Source organism: Callithrix jacchus, chromosome 4 (genome assembly GCF_049354715.1).
Source record: "Callithrix jacchus isolate 240 chromosome 4, calJac240_pri, whole genome shotgun sequence".
In the NCBI taxonomy this organism is placed as follows: Eukaryota; Metazoa; Chordata; class Mammalia; order Primates; family Cebidae; genus Callithrix; species Callithrix jacchus.
Genome location: NC_133505.1, coordinates 118,564,841 through 118,581,853, shown reverse-complemented (window position 1 = coordinate 118,581,853; position 17,013 = coordinate 118,564,841). Strand labels below are relative to the sequence as shown.

At 40.7% G+C, this 17,013-nt stretch overlaps 1 protein-coding gene and 1 long non-coding RNA gene across 4 annotated transcripts in view; one reads left to right on the top strand and one right to left on the bottom strand.

Moving 5' to 3' along the window:
- Positions 1–2,207: 2,207 nt before the first annotated feature.
- LOC144582195 (uncharacterized) overlaps positions 2,208–17,013 on the bottom strand; it is a 73,914-nt gene continuing 59,108 nt past the window's right edge. Inside the window, exon 3 of the long non-coding RNA XR_013534489.1 lies at positions 2,208–2,561. This is a non-coding gene — a long non-coding RNA (uncharacterized LOC144582195). The remainder of the gene's footprint in view (positions 2,562–17,013) is intronic.
- The window catches only part of LAMA4 (laminin subunit alpha 4), a 209,616-nt gene continuing 203,606 nt past the window's right edge, over positions 11,004–17,013 (top strand). For 2 of the 3 annotated variants that reach the window (XM_078369971.1, XM_054254352.2), the window contains exon 1: positions 11,004–12,871. The gene's annotated coding sequence lies outside the window, so the exon portion shown is untranslated. The remainder of the gene's footprint in view (positions 12,872–17,013) is intronic. The other variant, XM_054254353.2, reaches the window with a different exon arrangement.

The following is a 17,013-nucleotide window of genomic DNA, read 5'->3' as shown; positions in this document are numbered from 1 at the left end:
TTTCAAGAGTTGATTTGAGCAGATGGGAATTCATGAACCAGGCAGCTCCAAACCAGAAGCTCTGACAGACATGAGGGGACATTTTTATGAGGTGAAGCAAAGAAATTGTTTGATTGGTTGAAGTTTGAGCAATTGCCTTATTTGAACTATCCCAGTGGGAAGTTCAAGACAATACAGCTAATGCTCATTTGGCTGCCTATGATTGGCTGGACTTAAGTTTTGTTTTCTTTTAAATTCTGAGTTAGGTTTACATTTGCTTACACAGAAACCCAGGGCAATAAGTCACCTCAGTCTAATGGCCCCCATTTAATTATCCAACACCCCAACCTCATCTATACCCTGTGGCCAGGTCCTAGGGTCTGCAAAAAAGAGCCATGTCAGTATCTCTTGAAAAGGGGCCCAAGTCAATGGGGGCAGGAAGGGGTGGTGACAAATCCTGGTGACCTCTCCACCTCATAGTCCTTTTTCCAACATGCATGTTGGTGACCCTGTATTTCCTCGCCACCTTGATGTTACCCCATCTCTCCTGATTTCAAGTTATCCTATATATAGGTGACTTTAATTTTTTTTTTTTTTGAGACAGAGTCCCACCCTGTCACCCACCCTGGAGTGCAATGGCACAATCTCGGTTCACTGCAATCTCTGTCTCCCAAATTCAAGTGATTCTCCTGTCTCAGCCTCTTGAGTAGCTAGGATTATAGGCACATAACACCACACTTGGCTAATTTTTTCTATCTTTAGTAGTTCCACCATGTTGGCCAGGCTGGTCTCAAACTCCTGACCTCATGATCCACCCATCTCAGCCTCTCAAAGTGCTGGGATTACAGGCATGAGCCACTGCACCCTGCCTAATTTTTTAAAACTCCAGTTCACACATATGTGCTCATGTATGAACACACACACACACCTAGCAGCTCAAGGCAGGCCACCAGCTTTGCTAACTAAGCAGGCACTCTACCGTGGAATGAAGTGTCTGTCTGCCCTTTTTGGCCACCCCCACATTTATGAATGATTCTCTTGGACTTTCTTCTCTTGCTTCTAACAGGAGATGAAGAGAGGAAATGAATACTTTTCTTCCCCAAATGGCTCTCTTCTCAGCTTTCTAAGGTTAGCAGGGGTCAAAGACAATGAAGTGGTGAGTTCAAGCCTGTTGGAATAATCCTTCTCAGAAGACCCTACAAGGAAATAGTGGGTCCCGGTAGCTGCAGTTCTTAGGGCCTGGTATTTGGAGGATATTCTCTACTTTTAGCCTTACTGACAATCTGGGGACAACAGGGAAAATCTCACTCAGGCCACAATGTCACAGTGTTACAAGATTAAGAAATTAATTCTAAAGAAAGGGAAGATGTTTGCCTAAGTTTACATATTAAATGAGAGATGGGATTTAAATACCAATATTATGGTATTTAAACTTTTCACTGGTTCTTGAAAAATCAATTTACCTATCCACAACCTGAAAGCTTTTGAGCTAGATTACTCCAGGAAAATGAAAGGGAACAGCCACATTTTATAAGCACAGCCATTGGTCTATCCCAGGGAATACTCCTACATGCTTTTTACAAATTGTTATGATTAGCCATAGTGCTGAATGCTGAACCAAACTCACTCATCAGTTACAAGCACCTCAATGTGTTGCGTTAGTTTAAGAGAAAAATTAAATCAAATTCCTATTATTCGATGTACCTATTACCCCACAGATTTTTGACTTCTGAATACTTGGGTAAATGCTAAAAGACATGAACACGACTAGTTGATGAACAAGGAAGGACTTCCCATTAGGAACACTGCTTCACCTACATCAGGATACTCCAACTATAGCCAGGGACAGCTACACTTGATCCAGCTTCCTGTGCCTTCAGAAAGGTTAAGCTGGAGATCATCTTAACTAAACATTTATTTTTAAGTTAGGACAGGTCTATCCAAGCAAACAGAGAGAAAATGTGCTACCATTCACTAAAGCATTTGGTTCATTTCCAAGGAACAAACTAAGATCATTTGCAGATGTGGGTGAGAAGTAGGACACTGCATATTTACTTAAATTTTTAAGATACTGAATATTTATGGTCATCTTTTTGTTTTATTGGGGATTAAAAGGCTTGCCTATGTGGAGACACTACTCTGAGAAAGCTGGTGCAGGGCTGTGCCTGGGAGGTCCCTAAATACCACTGGATCACACAAAATGCTTTAGAGGCAATTCATGTCAAACGTTACTCAGTAAACAAGGACACTATTTATTTACTGAACACCTGCTCTGTGCCCAGCACTGTGAGAGGCTGAACGTCATTACTCAATATAGTTTCTCTGTGAGCCAAAGAAATGTTTTTTTTCCTTTTTTTCTAAAGGCACAATGAAAAGATATGGTGATCTGACCAAATTCTTACTTCTTTTCCATCCCTGTTGTTTACTGATCCTAGGTTCAAGGCATGTGCTGCCCAGGTTCAAGGTCTCCAGTTCTTTCCAGATAAGAAGGCTACTTTTCCTTTCTTGATATAATTCATTTTGAGTTGGCACCACTTGGGAAATGCTTGCTTGCTTCACTTAACTGAGTTCTCAGTCCAGTTCTAAAACCAGATTTTTTAAAAAGAAAGCAAAGAAGGATGGGTGGAATGGAGGAAGGAAGAGAAGACGGGAGGGAGGGAGGAGGAAAAAAGGCCAAGGTTACTTCTAGTCCCTAGGTTTACTGTCTTAACCCATAGCTTTTTGACGGGGAATTGACATGCCTGCTATTCCTTAGATGCTCAATATTGTAGGGGAAAGAGCCCCAGAGAAACATTCAAGCACTACTGTTAAAAAGCCCTTGTTAACTCTCTTCTTGTGGTTAGATGATGTATTTCCCTCATTTATGTGTGTATTCTCTTCCTCTTGAGGAGATATGATCAGTAAATATTTAACAAATGAGTGAAAGGATAAATAAATGACCAAAGGCAACCTGAGTGTTGAAGTGCCTGCCTGTGGGAACTAATGATCTATAACACCTGGTGGAAGGAAACAAAGGCACAAAAAAAGGGTCTGGGATAGGCTGGGCATAGTGGCTCACACCTGTAATTCTAGCCCTTTGGGAGGCTGAGACAGGCAGCTCACAAGGTCAGGAGATTGAGACCATCCTGGCCAGCATGGTGAAACCCCGTCTCTACTAAAAATACAAAAAAAAAATATCTAGGTGTGGTGGTGCATGCCTGTAGTCCCAGCTACTCAGGAGGCTGAGACAGGATAATCACTTGAACCCGAGAGGCATAGGTTACAGTGAGCTGAGATTGTGCCACTGCACTCCAGCCTGGTGACAGAATGAAACTCCATCTCAAAAGAAAAGAAAAAGAAGGAAAAAAGAAGAAAGAAAGAAAGAAAGGAAGAAAGAAGGAAGGAGGGAAGGAAGGAAGGAAGGAAGGAAGGAAGGAAGGAAGGAAGGAAGGAAGGAAGGAAGGAAGGAAGGAAGGGGGAAAGAAAGGAAGAAAGAAAGAGAAAGAATGAAAGAAAGGGCTCTGGGACACTCAGCAGAGGGCTGGTGCTTACTTAGATTCCATGTTATTGGCCAAGGGGTAACCTGTAGATTCAGAACATGTAAAACCTGTAGCAGAAACAACAGAAGCTGCTGCTATACGTGGAAGATCTTTCTTAGGGCATGGAATCATGGAAATTTAACCAGCTTTCTTTGTAAAAAATAGCTCAGTCTTGTTTTCACAAAGAACAAAGCCATCAATTATCTAATTAGAAGAAAAACTTTATAGCAATGAAGGATGTAGAAGAGAGAAGCAAGAAATGGGGACAAAGAAAGGAAGAGAGAGGAAGAGAAAGAGAGAGACTAGTTTCTTTCTGTAGTCAACCTGGGAGTACAGTAATGAAGTAAAGAGTATGCCTCTGCTTGAGAGATGGCATTATGCTCCAACTAATGCCATGTGTGAGATATCAATTTTCTGCTAATGCCATTGAGAAAAGATGAAGAACTTCCAATGAATTGGGGCACCTTAGTGATCAGGAGTGCACAGAGTTTTTGCCAAGTATATATCAGAAATAGAAAAAGAATGAAATGCAACAACAAAATTTATGTTCTCCCTTAGTTCATAGCTGAAACAAAGCTCCAGTGTGAGAGATTAACGTAATATCATTCCCTCAAGTGTTTTGTTCTCAAACGTGCTTGTGTGCTCCAGGAGAACTCATGTTTAGTAGAAAATGCAGCTGCATATAATGCAACGAGTGGGCGTTGTTATGATGTGTGTGTTTTTCTTTAAAATACTTCAGCATACCAGAATCTATAAGACACTCAGATAAATCAGCAAGAAACAAAACAAACAACCCCATTTAAAAGTGCGCAAAGGACATGAACAGACACTTCTTCTCAAAAGAAGACATACACACAGCCAACAAATATATGACAAAGTGCTCAACATCTCTAATCATCAGAGACATGAAAATCAAAATCACAATGAGATACCATCTCACAACAGTCAGAATGGCTGTTATTAAAAAGTCAAAAATAGCAGATTTTGGTGAGGTTGCAGAGAAAAGGGGGACACTTACACTGTTGGTGGTAATGCAAATTAACACAGCCGGGAGGAAAGCAGCTTAGAGAGTGTCAAAGAACTAAAAATAGAACTACCATTTAACCCAGCAATCCCATTACTGGGTGTATACTCAAAGGAAAATAAATCGTTCTACCACACAGACACCTGCACCTGTATGTTTATTGGAGCACTATTCACAATAACTAAGACATGGAATTAACCCAAGTGCCCATCAATGGTGGACTGGATAAAGAAAATGTGGTACATATACACCATGGAATACTGTACAGCCATAAGAAAGAATGAAATAATGTCCTTGGCAACAACATGGATGCAGCTGGAAGCTGTTATTCTAAGCAAATTAATGCAGAAACAGAAAACCAAATACTGCATGTTCTCATAAATGCGAGCTAAATCTTGGGCTCACATGGACATAATCATTGGCACAACAGACACTGGGGACTCCTAGAGTGGGGAGGGAAGAGGAGCGGCAGGGGCTGAAAAAATTCCTATTGGATACTATGTTCACCATTTGGGTAATGAGATCAACAGCAGCCAAATCTCAGCATCGCACAATATATCCTTGTAACAAACCTGCACATGTACCCCCTGAATCTTAAATTTAAAAGAAATTTTGAAAACACAAAATCACAATGAGATAGTACTTCACACTCACTATGATGGCTATAATTAAAAAAACACAAATAATAATATTAAAAGAAAAACTTCAGTAAAATTAAATTTAAAAGAGTTTAATTGAGCAATGAATAATTCATAAATCAGGCAACTTCCAGGATCACAGCAGATTGAAAGACGCTCCAGCATAAAGTGGTGGAAGAAAATTTACAGACAAAAAAAAAGAAATGAAGTATAGAAATTGGAAGTGAGGTACAGAACAGCTGGATTGGTCAGAGGTGGGCGTGTGCCTTATCTGAACACAGTTTCAACACTCAGCAGTGCATGAATGGTTAAAGGACGGCCACCAAGATTGGCCAAGACTCAGCTATTGTTACAGGCTCGTACTCCTAAGTTAGGATTTTAATCTTGTCTACCTATTAAGTACGCTGCAGTTCATCCACAAGGACTCAAATACAGAAGTACGGAGTCCTTCTCAGGCCATATTTAATCTACTTTTACAGTAACAAAGGCTGGGGAAGATGTGGGGAAACTGGAACCATCTACATTGTTGATGGAATGTAAAAATGGTACAGTCATTTAGGAAAACAGGTTGGCAGTTCCTTAAAAATGCTTAAACCTCACTATAGCATAAGGTCCAACTCCTCGGAATCTACCCTAAATTGCATGAAAGCGTATGTTCACTCAAAGACCTATATACCTATGTTTATAGCAGCATTATTCATGATAGTCAAAAAACAACCCAAATGTCCACAATCTAGTGAATGAACAACAAAATGCAGTCTGTATGGGCAATGAAATTCTATTCAGCAACCAGATACAAAATCCACACATTACATAATTCGATTTACATTAAATATTCAGAAAATGCAAACCTATAGAAACAGTTAAAAGATTAGTGGTTGCCTGAAACTAGAGATGGAAATGGAAATTGCCTGCAAATGGGCAAGAGGAATCTTTCTGGGTGGAGAAAATATTACAAAATTGGATTGCTGTGATGGTTGCACAACTCTATAATTTTTCTAAAATTATTAAATTGCATGCTTAAAATAAACAAAGTATATGTTAAAGGAAAGTAAATTTCATTCCAACAAAACTGTCTTACAAAAAAATAAAATAAAATACCTCAACATAAACAGCATGTGTTGGTTTAAGTACAGCCTTAGGTATTATCTCTTGTCTGAAGCAGAAATTCCTGCCCTCGTGTTGGTTACCTAGCAAGGCAATAGTCAGTTAGGAAGTCTGCACTCCAGAGGCTAATACAAGTCTTCTTACACTAAAGGCTTAAGAAATTATCACAAATATTAGAAATAGGTTCTCACTGATTAAATTAATGACATACTAGATATGCAGAGGAGCCAAGGAAATGGTTTCAAGACATTCTTCACACTAGAATAAGAACCTGATAAAGCCTGTGGCCTGTGTCCTTATGACCTGGATCCTGTTGAAAGGTCAGAAAACTTCTGTCTCTCTGCTGTCAACTCCCAGAGTAAAAGAATTCTGCTTTCAGGAAATCAGTGTGTCTGCCTCAAGCAAACCAACCTGCTATGTAACGAGTGGGTGAGTCACCTGAAGACAAGACCAAAACCTCCTGACACTTCGAGTAGGTGGCATGCAAGGTAGAAGACATGTAGGATGGACAAGTCTAGAGACACAATGTCCTACATGAGGACTACAGTTAATAAAATTGTGTTAGGGAATTCTGTTCAGTAGGCTTTAGCTGCTCTTGTCACAGGAAGGTAGCAATGTGAGAGGATGGATGTGTCGATTTGCTTCACTACAGCAGCCATTTCACTACCTATTTTTATCCCATAACATCATGTTATAAACCTCAAATATATACAATAAGATTTATTTAAAAAAAAAAGGTAAAAAAAATAGGTGGCATGAACTGGCGCGGCCTCAGCTTGTAATCAATGATAACAAATGTCTGCACTCAGAACTGTGACTCAGAATGGTGAGACTATTTCATCAGCACCTGATGTCAAGCTGGTAAGAGAAGAAGTAAACTTTACTCACATCGAACTTGTTGGAACCTCCTGTTTTCTGCTAAATATAACTGAAGAGAGCACTTCCAAAATGGCCTTCATCAATTGAATATAGGTAATTAAGTTTAGAAGGAAGAGCTGCTGCTTTCTCATTTGCCTTTCAAGTGTTGAAAAGTGCAGCTCACAAAAGAGTCCCTTGAGCTCCAACCCCTCGTGCCTGGATATTGACTGACAATTCTAGCTGCTGATGCCAGGGACTATTCCTGCTTGTGACTTTGGTCTAACTTTCTGATCTCTGAAACAGGCTGCCCCGTGCCACACTGGCCAATTGGTTCTCAGCTATGAATGCTGGTTTCAACAGTCTGACATTCCCTTTGGTTTCCTGTTCCACATGGTTTATATGCCCCAGGTGTCTGTCTAAGATACTAACGTAGACTGGTATGATGACGAACATTGCTATACATTTTAGACAAAAGGTGTTTCACTAAAGTGAGTCTCGACTTCCAAAAATGTCAAACATGAAATCAACAATTCACTGTTAAGCCCTATTAAACATAAGTCATCACTGTAGCTGTATTTAGTAGATACATTTTCAGCTGAGACTGCATTGTAACTTTGGCACAGAAATAACTTAGAATATTCGATTGGATGTTTAGAAGGCTTGGTGACAGCAAATTGGCTCATCAGAGTTGATACTTTAAAGCATGTTTTCTTTGAGGTTTCAAAACATTTTATCAAGAGTTTTCATCTCTCAATTTTTAAAGCATTGCTGTGCTTACTTAGCAGATGAGCAAACTGAAGCATAAAAATTTCTGTGTCTGGTCCTACAGTAGGATATACAAGCACAAAGACCAGGTGAGCATATATTTTTAAAACTCCAAATAATACAGGAAGATATCTTTAAAAAATGAAATAGTGCTAAAAGGAATATAAAGAAAAATAGCGCTGTATCTGCTCCATCCTTATCCTGCCTTGGTCCAATGGCAACTCTTTTCATTCTTTTAACTATTTCTTCTAATATTCACCTTCACATTTTTAAACATTCTACACATGCCATTATTCATTGTTTATAAAGTTTACACTGTATTCTACTGATTTCCCATATGGTGAGATTCTACTGATTCTTGAGCTCGTTGACAAGATCAAATTTACACAAAGAACTCAGGAAATAAAATTTCAGGAGAATTCTTTGAAGAAATTGGTGCTATGACAATCAGCCCCCCCTTTCACCTGAAGGGTGGGAATGCAATGTCAGTTTCAACTTGCTTTGCCTCAAGCCTAAAGACAGTGCACCTCAAAATGACCATCAGAAGGATCCACAGGCCCCTGCAGAGGGAACACAGCAGACTCATGTTGCGCTTCCGCAAGTCCAGAAGGAGAGAGAGAGGCAAGCAGGCTGCTTCAGTGGCAGAATAGGCAGAAAGTTGAGGCTCTGTGGGAAGAGACTGTGCTCCCCTCTGACAGAGGATCACAGGTCTGTGAAATTCAAGGACCAGATGTAGTAGGCATGGTGGACATCCCTGAAGATGACCTCCAATGAGTCATGATTCTTCTGTACAATCCCTTCCTGTTTAATATAGGCACAATCTGTACCTTGCTTCTGATCAATAGCATATGACAAAGGCAGTCGGATGTCATTTCCTAGATTATGTTACATGATGTGAAAAAGGAATGGGATGTCGATTAGGCAAAGGTGATAGGATAGTCACTCCCATCATTACATTACATCCATATAGGTAAACTACTTAGATTCTCTTTCTGTCTTTGCAAGACATCTGGTCAAAGGACCTAGAGAGGAACATAAGAGAGCAAAGAACTACAGGTGGCCTCCAGGAGCTGAGAGCAGCCCCCAGCTGACAGCTAGCAAGAAACAAGGACCTACAAAGAAAACGAAGTCCTACAACTGTCCAGAACTGAATTCCAACAACAACCACATGAGCTTGGAAGAGGACCCCAAGCTCCAGAGAGGAGTGCAGCCCATCAGACACCTTGATTACAGCACTGTGAGGACTTGAGTGGAGGAGCCTGCTTAAGCCAGGCCCAGACTCTTGACCCATAGAAACCAATATAAAAATAAATGTTGTTTTATGCCGCTAGGATTGTAGTCATTTTTTACACAGCAATAGAAAACTAATATAAAAGGAATGTTGCTCTGGGATAATATCAAAGTGAATCCTGCCCAGAGCACAGAGGGGCTCCCAACAGCAGGCGTGTGTGGGGGCTGGTCATCTTCCACAAGCAGAAGCCTATTTGGAATTGGAAGCAGCCTGCCCAAGGACAACGTGCACAGCCCATAGTATCCCAGGGGCTGGAGAGAGGTACCTGACGATAGTGGTCTCCAAAGAACTCACAAGTAGGCAAAGGGTCAGGTGAACTGCAAGCAAAGACTACAGCCCTCAAAGGCACCCAAGCCCAGGGAGAACTTCCTATTCCCTAAGCCAGTGCTGTGTTAATAAAACAGCTCTCCAAGGGCAGGGAGGGGGAAGCCTTGATCTGAAACATTTGCCAGTCTCTGTGGTATAGATACACCCACCATGACTAATCTCAAGCTACCAACAACAGTTTAACAACCAGCTCATAACATTCCTGATATTTAACTGGCTCTCAGGAGGCAGTACTTTCGCAGGCCACCACTCCCTCCCTCCATTTCCCCATGCCTTCCCTTCCACTCTGAGGAATCAGCCAGCCTGGAGGAGTGGGTCAGAGAGCAAAGCCTGCCCTTCCACAACAGGCCTGCTGCTGCAAGGGAGAGAAGAAACTTCTAGAATGGAAATTGTAGTGGTGATTAATACCTTGGACTAGACATTTAGAAATTTGAAACTTCTTATGACTTACACTGCCTATTCTACCAGAGTAAGTGAAAGTTCATGAGATCTGCCCAGATTTACACACACACACACATACAGAGAGAAAGACAGAAGCAAATATAATGTGGTAACAAATTAATTTTCTCTGTAGGTTAACTATCCAAGGAACAGATAAAAACTGCAGAGCTAATGTTTTATTTTTTTTAACTACTTTTAAATATTCCCCTCATTTTTCAAGAAGGCCTTAAAGACTGAGGTGCCTCGTATATTCTCAAGTTCTAAATAGAAGAATGAACAATGAAATGGCTCAGTGAATTTGCTTTCCTCATGTGCTTCTCTGTTTGAAAGCTGCTGCTGATGCTCAGGAAGCCCAGGCGTTAATGCTGCTCTCCCAGGAAGGTGAGGATGAAGGTGCAATACTGTGAGGAATCTCAGGAGGATGCCAGGGAAAAATCATGACATTTTAAAAACAGTGAGAACTGAGTGGCTTTGTATACCTAAGTGGAACTGACAGCTAAATGGGAAGAGACATGGGAGCTAAACATGAATATTTGCTCCAGGAAACTCACAGGGTGCAACAGAGGAAAGAAACTTAAGCCTCGGGTGGAGTTAGACCTCTGGGGTCAAGATGAATCTGTCTGCATTATTTCCACTGGATTTCCACCCAGAAGCTCTCTGGTGAGTCATCTGGGAGCAGTTTGTGCAGTTGCTAAGGGTTACCCTTCTTTCAGAATATTCTCCCAGGGATGGAGGCCCTGAAATTTCCCTCCCTGTATGCTGAGTTCCGGAAGTGTAGCATTTAGTTATATATCAAAAAGCTTGACAGAAGTACCACAGGGCAGATGTTCTTTGTACCACATTACTATGGTACTTCTCCTGCCTTCTGATATGGTTTGGCTCTGTGTTCCCACCCAAATCTCATCTGGGACTGCAACCCTCGCGTGTCGAGGGAGGGACCTACTGGGAGGTGATTGGATCATGGGGGCAGTTACTCTCCCATGCTGTTCTCATGATGGTGAGTGAGTTCTCGCGAGATGTGATGGTTTCATAAGTGGGAGTTTCCCTTGCACACTCTCTCTTTCCTGCCACCTTGTGAAGAAGGAACTTGCTTTTCCTTCACCTTCTGCCATGATTGTAAGTGTCCTGAAGCCTCCCTAGCCATGTGGAACTGTGAGTCGTTTATACCTCTTTTCTTTATAAATTACCCTGTCTCTGGCATTTCTTTATAGCAGTGTGAAATGGACTAACACAACTTCATTGATTCTACTCAAGTGAAACTCTGGCAAACAGTTTAATAGAAGAAGCACCAAAGTGATAAGTTTCTGACACATTTATCTCTTCATAGAATTTCTGGACTACCTTTGCTTTTAGCTGCTCATTTTAATTCTCCCTTCACTGGGAAAATAGAAACAATTAGAGGAAAATGTCATCAGGCTTCTACCAAAATATCTACCTATATTCTCCATGTCCCCACCTCTTCCATAGATGAAATTGCTGTTTTCCTGTGAGCCCCACCCTTTGCTTACTAGATCCCATCCCTTTTGCCTAATAGAGAATATCAATCCACCAATTCTCCTCTCTACACCATTCATTTTACACTGTCTGTTGGGTCATTCTATCGGAACTCAAACATACTATTTTTTTGTCTTACCTTAAATAGAAAAAAAAAAACTACACACACTCATTTTGGCTTCACGTTCCCACCAACTCCTGCCCTACTCCTTTGCTCCCCTTTGCAGCAAATCACCTGGCTGTCACTAGTTTCTTTTCTCCCATTCTGTCTTGAATCCACTCAATCAGACTTTTGCCCTTACTGCTCCACTGAACTGTTCTTGATGGAGTTGTCAGTAATTTCCATATTACTAAATCTGTTGGTCAGTGCTCATTATCTTACTTGACCTGTCAGGTCAGCATGTGTCAAGGTCTGTCATTCACTTTTCCTTAATACAGTTCCTCTATCTGGTTTTCAGAATAACACATTCTTGGCTTTCCTTCTTCCTATCAGGTTGCTTCTTTTCAGTCTTCTTGATTGGTTCTTCCACTTCTCCCTGATGACTTAGTGTTGGAAAGAGCCCCAAGGCCCAGTCCTTGGCCTCTTCTCCAGCTATCCTCCTTCCCTTGATGATCTCTAGTCCCATGACCCTTGCACAGCAATTACATGCTGGTGACACCTAAATTTATATCTCCAAGGCAGATCTCTCTTCAAATTTCTAGGCCTATGTAGCTGATTGTCTCCTGCATATCTCCACTTGGAGCCTAACTTCTCAAACTTAACAGATCCAAAAATGAACTCCTAATCTTCCTTCCAAAGCTGTTCCTGCCTGCAGTCTTCTCCATCTTTGTGGGGTAATCCCATCTTTTAATTGCTCAGGCCAAAGACCTTGGAGTCATCCTTGACTCTTCTTTTCCCCCCACACCCCTTCACAACAATTCAGGAGATCATGCTGGCTTTACATACAGAATATATCAAGACCGACTACTTTCCACCACCCCAGGACGCTCTCAGTTGCTGTCCTCTCTCATGTGAGTTACTGTAATAGCCTCCTAGTCTCCTGACACCCACACTGTTATGCACTAGTGTCCTTTACAACACAACAGCCAGTGATTCATTTGAAACAAGTTGTTATCCTCTGCTCTGATCACGCCACAGCACTCCAGAGAGCGAGACAGAGAGCGAGACTCTGTTTTAAAACAACAGCAATAACAAAAACCTACAGTACTACAAATTCCCTAGCAAGACAATTCTTTCCTCAAGGGAGGCCACTGCAGGTTCTTCAAGCCAAAGGAGAAATTTCCCCTGTTAAAGAAGAAAAGCTACTTCTACTGGCAACATAAGATGAATTCAAAAATTCAAATTTCTTCAGCTACATTGGAGTCAACTTGCATGTTCTCATCCCCGTTTTCAGGGTCACTGCTTCCCAGATAATGCTGAAATTTCAAGGTAAGAAATTCTGAGAGGTGGCTGGGCATGGTGGCTCATGCCTGTAATCCCAGCACTTTGGGAGGCAGATGTAGGAGGATCACCTGACGTTGGAAGTTTGAGACCAGCCTAACATGGAGAAACCCTGTCTCTACTAAAAATACAAAATTAGCCGGGCAAAAAGAGCAAAACTCTGTCTCAGAAAAAAAAAAAAAAAAGAAACCCTGAGAGGTCTTGAATTCAATGTACTATGGTTTCACTGTGCAATGTTTATGGGTTTTTTACTTTATTGTCATTATTAGAGAGAGAGAGAGTTTTGCTCTCATCACCCAGACTAGAGTGCAATGGTGCAATCTCAGCTCACTACAACCTCTGCCTCCTGGGTTCAAGCAATTCTTCTGCCTCAGCCTCCCAAGTAGCGGGGATTATAGGCGCCTGCCATCACCCCCGGCTAATTTTTGTATTTTTAGTAGAGAAGGGGTTTCACCATGTTGGCCAGGCTGGTTTCACACTACAGTGATTTTTGTTGTTGTTAATTTTTCCATGGTTTGTAATTTTGGGTTTGATATGTTAAACCAAGAGATGTGTCAATGAATATTTTTACATTTTCAAATACCTACATATAAAAAAACAACTATTCGAATCTTGTGAAAGTCACCTTTTGTTGCACTGTTGCAAGATAATATGTTATATATGGTCTCTTATTTCTTGAACATGTTGAGATTTTATTTGAGGTTAATACATGGACAATGTTTATTAACTGTCCCTGTGTGTTTGAAAGCAAATGCATTCTCACCTTTTTTTTTTTTCAAAGAGAAAAAGATGTCTCACTTTGTAGCTCAGGCTAGAGTGCTAGTAGTACAATCATAGCAGCTCACTGCAGCTTCAAACTCCTAGGCTCAAGCAATCCTCTTACCTCAGCCGAAGCTGGAACTAAGACACATACCACCACGCCCAACTAACTTTTTCTTTCTTTCTTTCTTTTTTTTTTTTTTTTATAGAGACAATGATGTCTCACTATGTTGCCTAGGCTGGTTTTAAACACCTGGCCTCAAGAGATCCTCTCACTTCTGCCTCCCAGAGATCTGGAATTATATGAGCCACCAAGCCACGTTCTCTACCTTTAGAGCTGGATTTACATATTTTGTGTTGACTTTATTTGTCCATTTCTGACCAAAGTACATTGAAGTTTATATTTGTGGATCTAAAAAACAAACAAAGCCATCTGCAGTGGTTCCCATGGCATACAAAGAGAGAGCCCAAGTCCTACAGTGGCTGCAAAGCCCTCACTGCCTCAATTACTCCTCTGGCTTCTTTTCCTAGCCTTCTCCTAGCTTACTGCTCACTTGATTCCTCACAGTAAGGCCCCCTCACAGCTCCCCAAATGGCACCATTGCTCTTTCCCTGTTCTTTTTTTTTTTATATATACATGTGATTTTTTTTTAATTGCATTTTAGGTTTTGGGGTACATGTGCAGAACATGCAAGATAGTTGCATAGGTACACACATGGCAGTGTGTTTTGCTGCCTTCCTCCCCTTCACCCACATTTGGCATTTCTCCCCATGCTATCCCTCCCCAGCTCCCCCACCCCCGCTGTCCCTCCCCTATTCCCCCCAACAGACCCCAGTGTGTAGTACTCCCTTCCCTGTGTCCATGTGTTCTCATTGTTCATCACCCGCCTATGAGTGAGAATATGCGGTATTTCATTTTCTGTTCTTGTGTCAGTTTGCTGAGAATGATGTTCTCCAGATTCATCCATGTCCCTAAAAAGGACACGAACTCATCGTTTTTGATTGCTGCATAATATTCCATGGTGTATATGTGCCACATTTTCCCAGTCCAGTCTTTCATCGATGGGCATTTGGGTTGATTCCAGGTCTTTGCTATTGTAAACAGTGCTGCAATGAACATTCGTGTGCATGTGTCCTTATAGTAGAATGATTTATAGTCCTTTGGATATATACCCAGTAATGGGATTGCTGGGTTAAATGGAATTCCTATTTCTAAGTCCTTGAGGAATCGCCACACTGCCTTCCACAATGGTCAAACTAATTTACACTCCCACCTGCAGTGTAAAAGTGTTCCTATTTCTCCACATCCTCTCCAGCATCTGTTGTTTCCAGATTTTTTAATGATCGCCATTCTAACTGGCATGAGATGGTATCTCAATGTGGTTTTGATTTGCATCTCTCTAATGGCCAGTGATGATGAGCATTTTTTCATATGTTTGTTGGCCTCATGTATGTCTCCTTTTGTAGTGTCTGTTCATATGCTTTGCCCATTTTTTAATGGGCTTGTTTGTTTTTTTCTTGTAAATCTGTTCTCGGAATGTCTCTCCACCCCACCCCTATCCCCACGTCAGAATCCATGAGGCTGACTCCCTTACTTCCTTGGAATCTATGCTCAAATCTCACCTCTTCGAGGTGTCTACCCTTTCACCCTATTTAATATGCAACTTCTCCCCACACCCAAGTGGCTGGTCCAACCCATCTTACCCTGCTCTTTTTTTTCCTTTTTTCCATAACATTTATATCACACTCCAACATACTATGCAATCTATTTATTTTGTTTATTCTTTAAGGTCTATCTTCTCTAATTGAATGTAACATTGATTAGAGAGAGATATTTATCTGTTTTGTTCACTAATGTGAACTAAAGCTCTAGAACTTTGCTTGGTACATAGTAAGGGCTTGATACATATTTGGCAAACTATTATAATAGTGTATTCTTAGACCAAGGCTTCAGTTTGGGTCATTTCAGGAAATATTCATTGTAAATCGTCTATTAGGAAAAACAAATAAGCTTTACATTAGCAATACAACTTGTTACAAAATCCTATCACAATGCCTCTACCTTTTACTTATTTGATTTAAAACTATAATTTAGGCAATCTAAAATTATGCTAATTGCTTCTTGAAAGATTCCCCATAGTCAGTGTTTCTTACTGCTGTTGGAAACAGCTGGTCGGTGCCACAAAGAAAAGTTAGCACTGAAACAAAAGATTTTTCAGCAATGCAATTTTTACTTCCCACACTGTAGGAAGGGTATTCTTACTAGCCATCTTGCTAGAGAGTACAATGAACAAAGGAAAACAGACATATATATCCCTTAAGCATTTGGAATTGTCCTTACTGCTGTGTTTGATCTCCTTTGGCTGGAGCCAGACTTCACAATCTTAACAAAAATCCAATTGGCTAATAACTTAAAACTTTTCTAAACAGGTAAAGGCATGGAGAGCTGGAACATGCCTGTGAGCATTTCCTGTACAGACATCTTGGTTAAAGTACAAGGATATAGAATGTACTCTGTGCCTGTAAGCATGGCATGTCTAACAGCTGCATAGGATAGGGCGTAAGAAAGAGTTATTAGCACACTTATGATTGATTCTTTAAGAAGAAAGGAAATTTTCAAGAGGAACTTTTCTACTTTGCACACTGCTTTTTAGCTAACTGTCCTTACTGAGAATCCCCAACAATATATACATACATATATTTTCCTTGTATTTCAAAGAACCCAAGGAACTCCTGACATCTCCTCATAAACCTCACGGAGTCTGGTAAGAGGCTTCATGCAGGCATACACTCACATGAGTCATACACATACACACATGGCCTCTCTAATTTCAATCTTTTATTATCTGTATGTTTTTTTAAGATTTTTGCAACATTTTTCCAAGTTGGGTGGATATTTTTTCCTATTTATTGAAAGAACCTTGCAGTGTTTCAGTTTCACAAGAAGCTTGCAAGTATACGATAACCATATGAAAATCCTGCTGGAAATGTATGTGCAAATTTTCACTTCAAAGCCAGTGAAATGCAAAATGAAGATGTGAAAATAATTCCCTCTCATAAATATTTAATACGCTTTTGGAGTTATTGAAGTCAAATGGCAAACATATTATAATTAAAAATAAAATATGTGGGTTTCATGCTATTCTTTATGTGAAGAACTATTCAACTTACCAATTTTATTCCTTATACTCAGGATCACTTCAGCCTTATTAAGTAGTATATTCCTTGTTTTTTTTTTCTTTTTGAGGCGGAGTCTTGCTCTGCACCCAAATTGGAGTATAGTGGCATGATCTCACTGCACCCTCTGCCTCCCAGCTTCAAGCAATTCTCCTGCCTCAGAGTCCCAAGTATCTGGGATTAGACAGGCATGC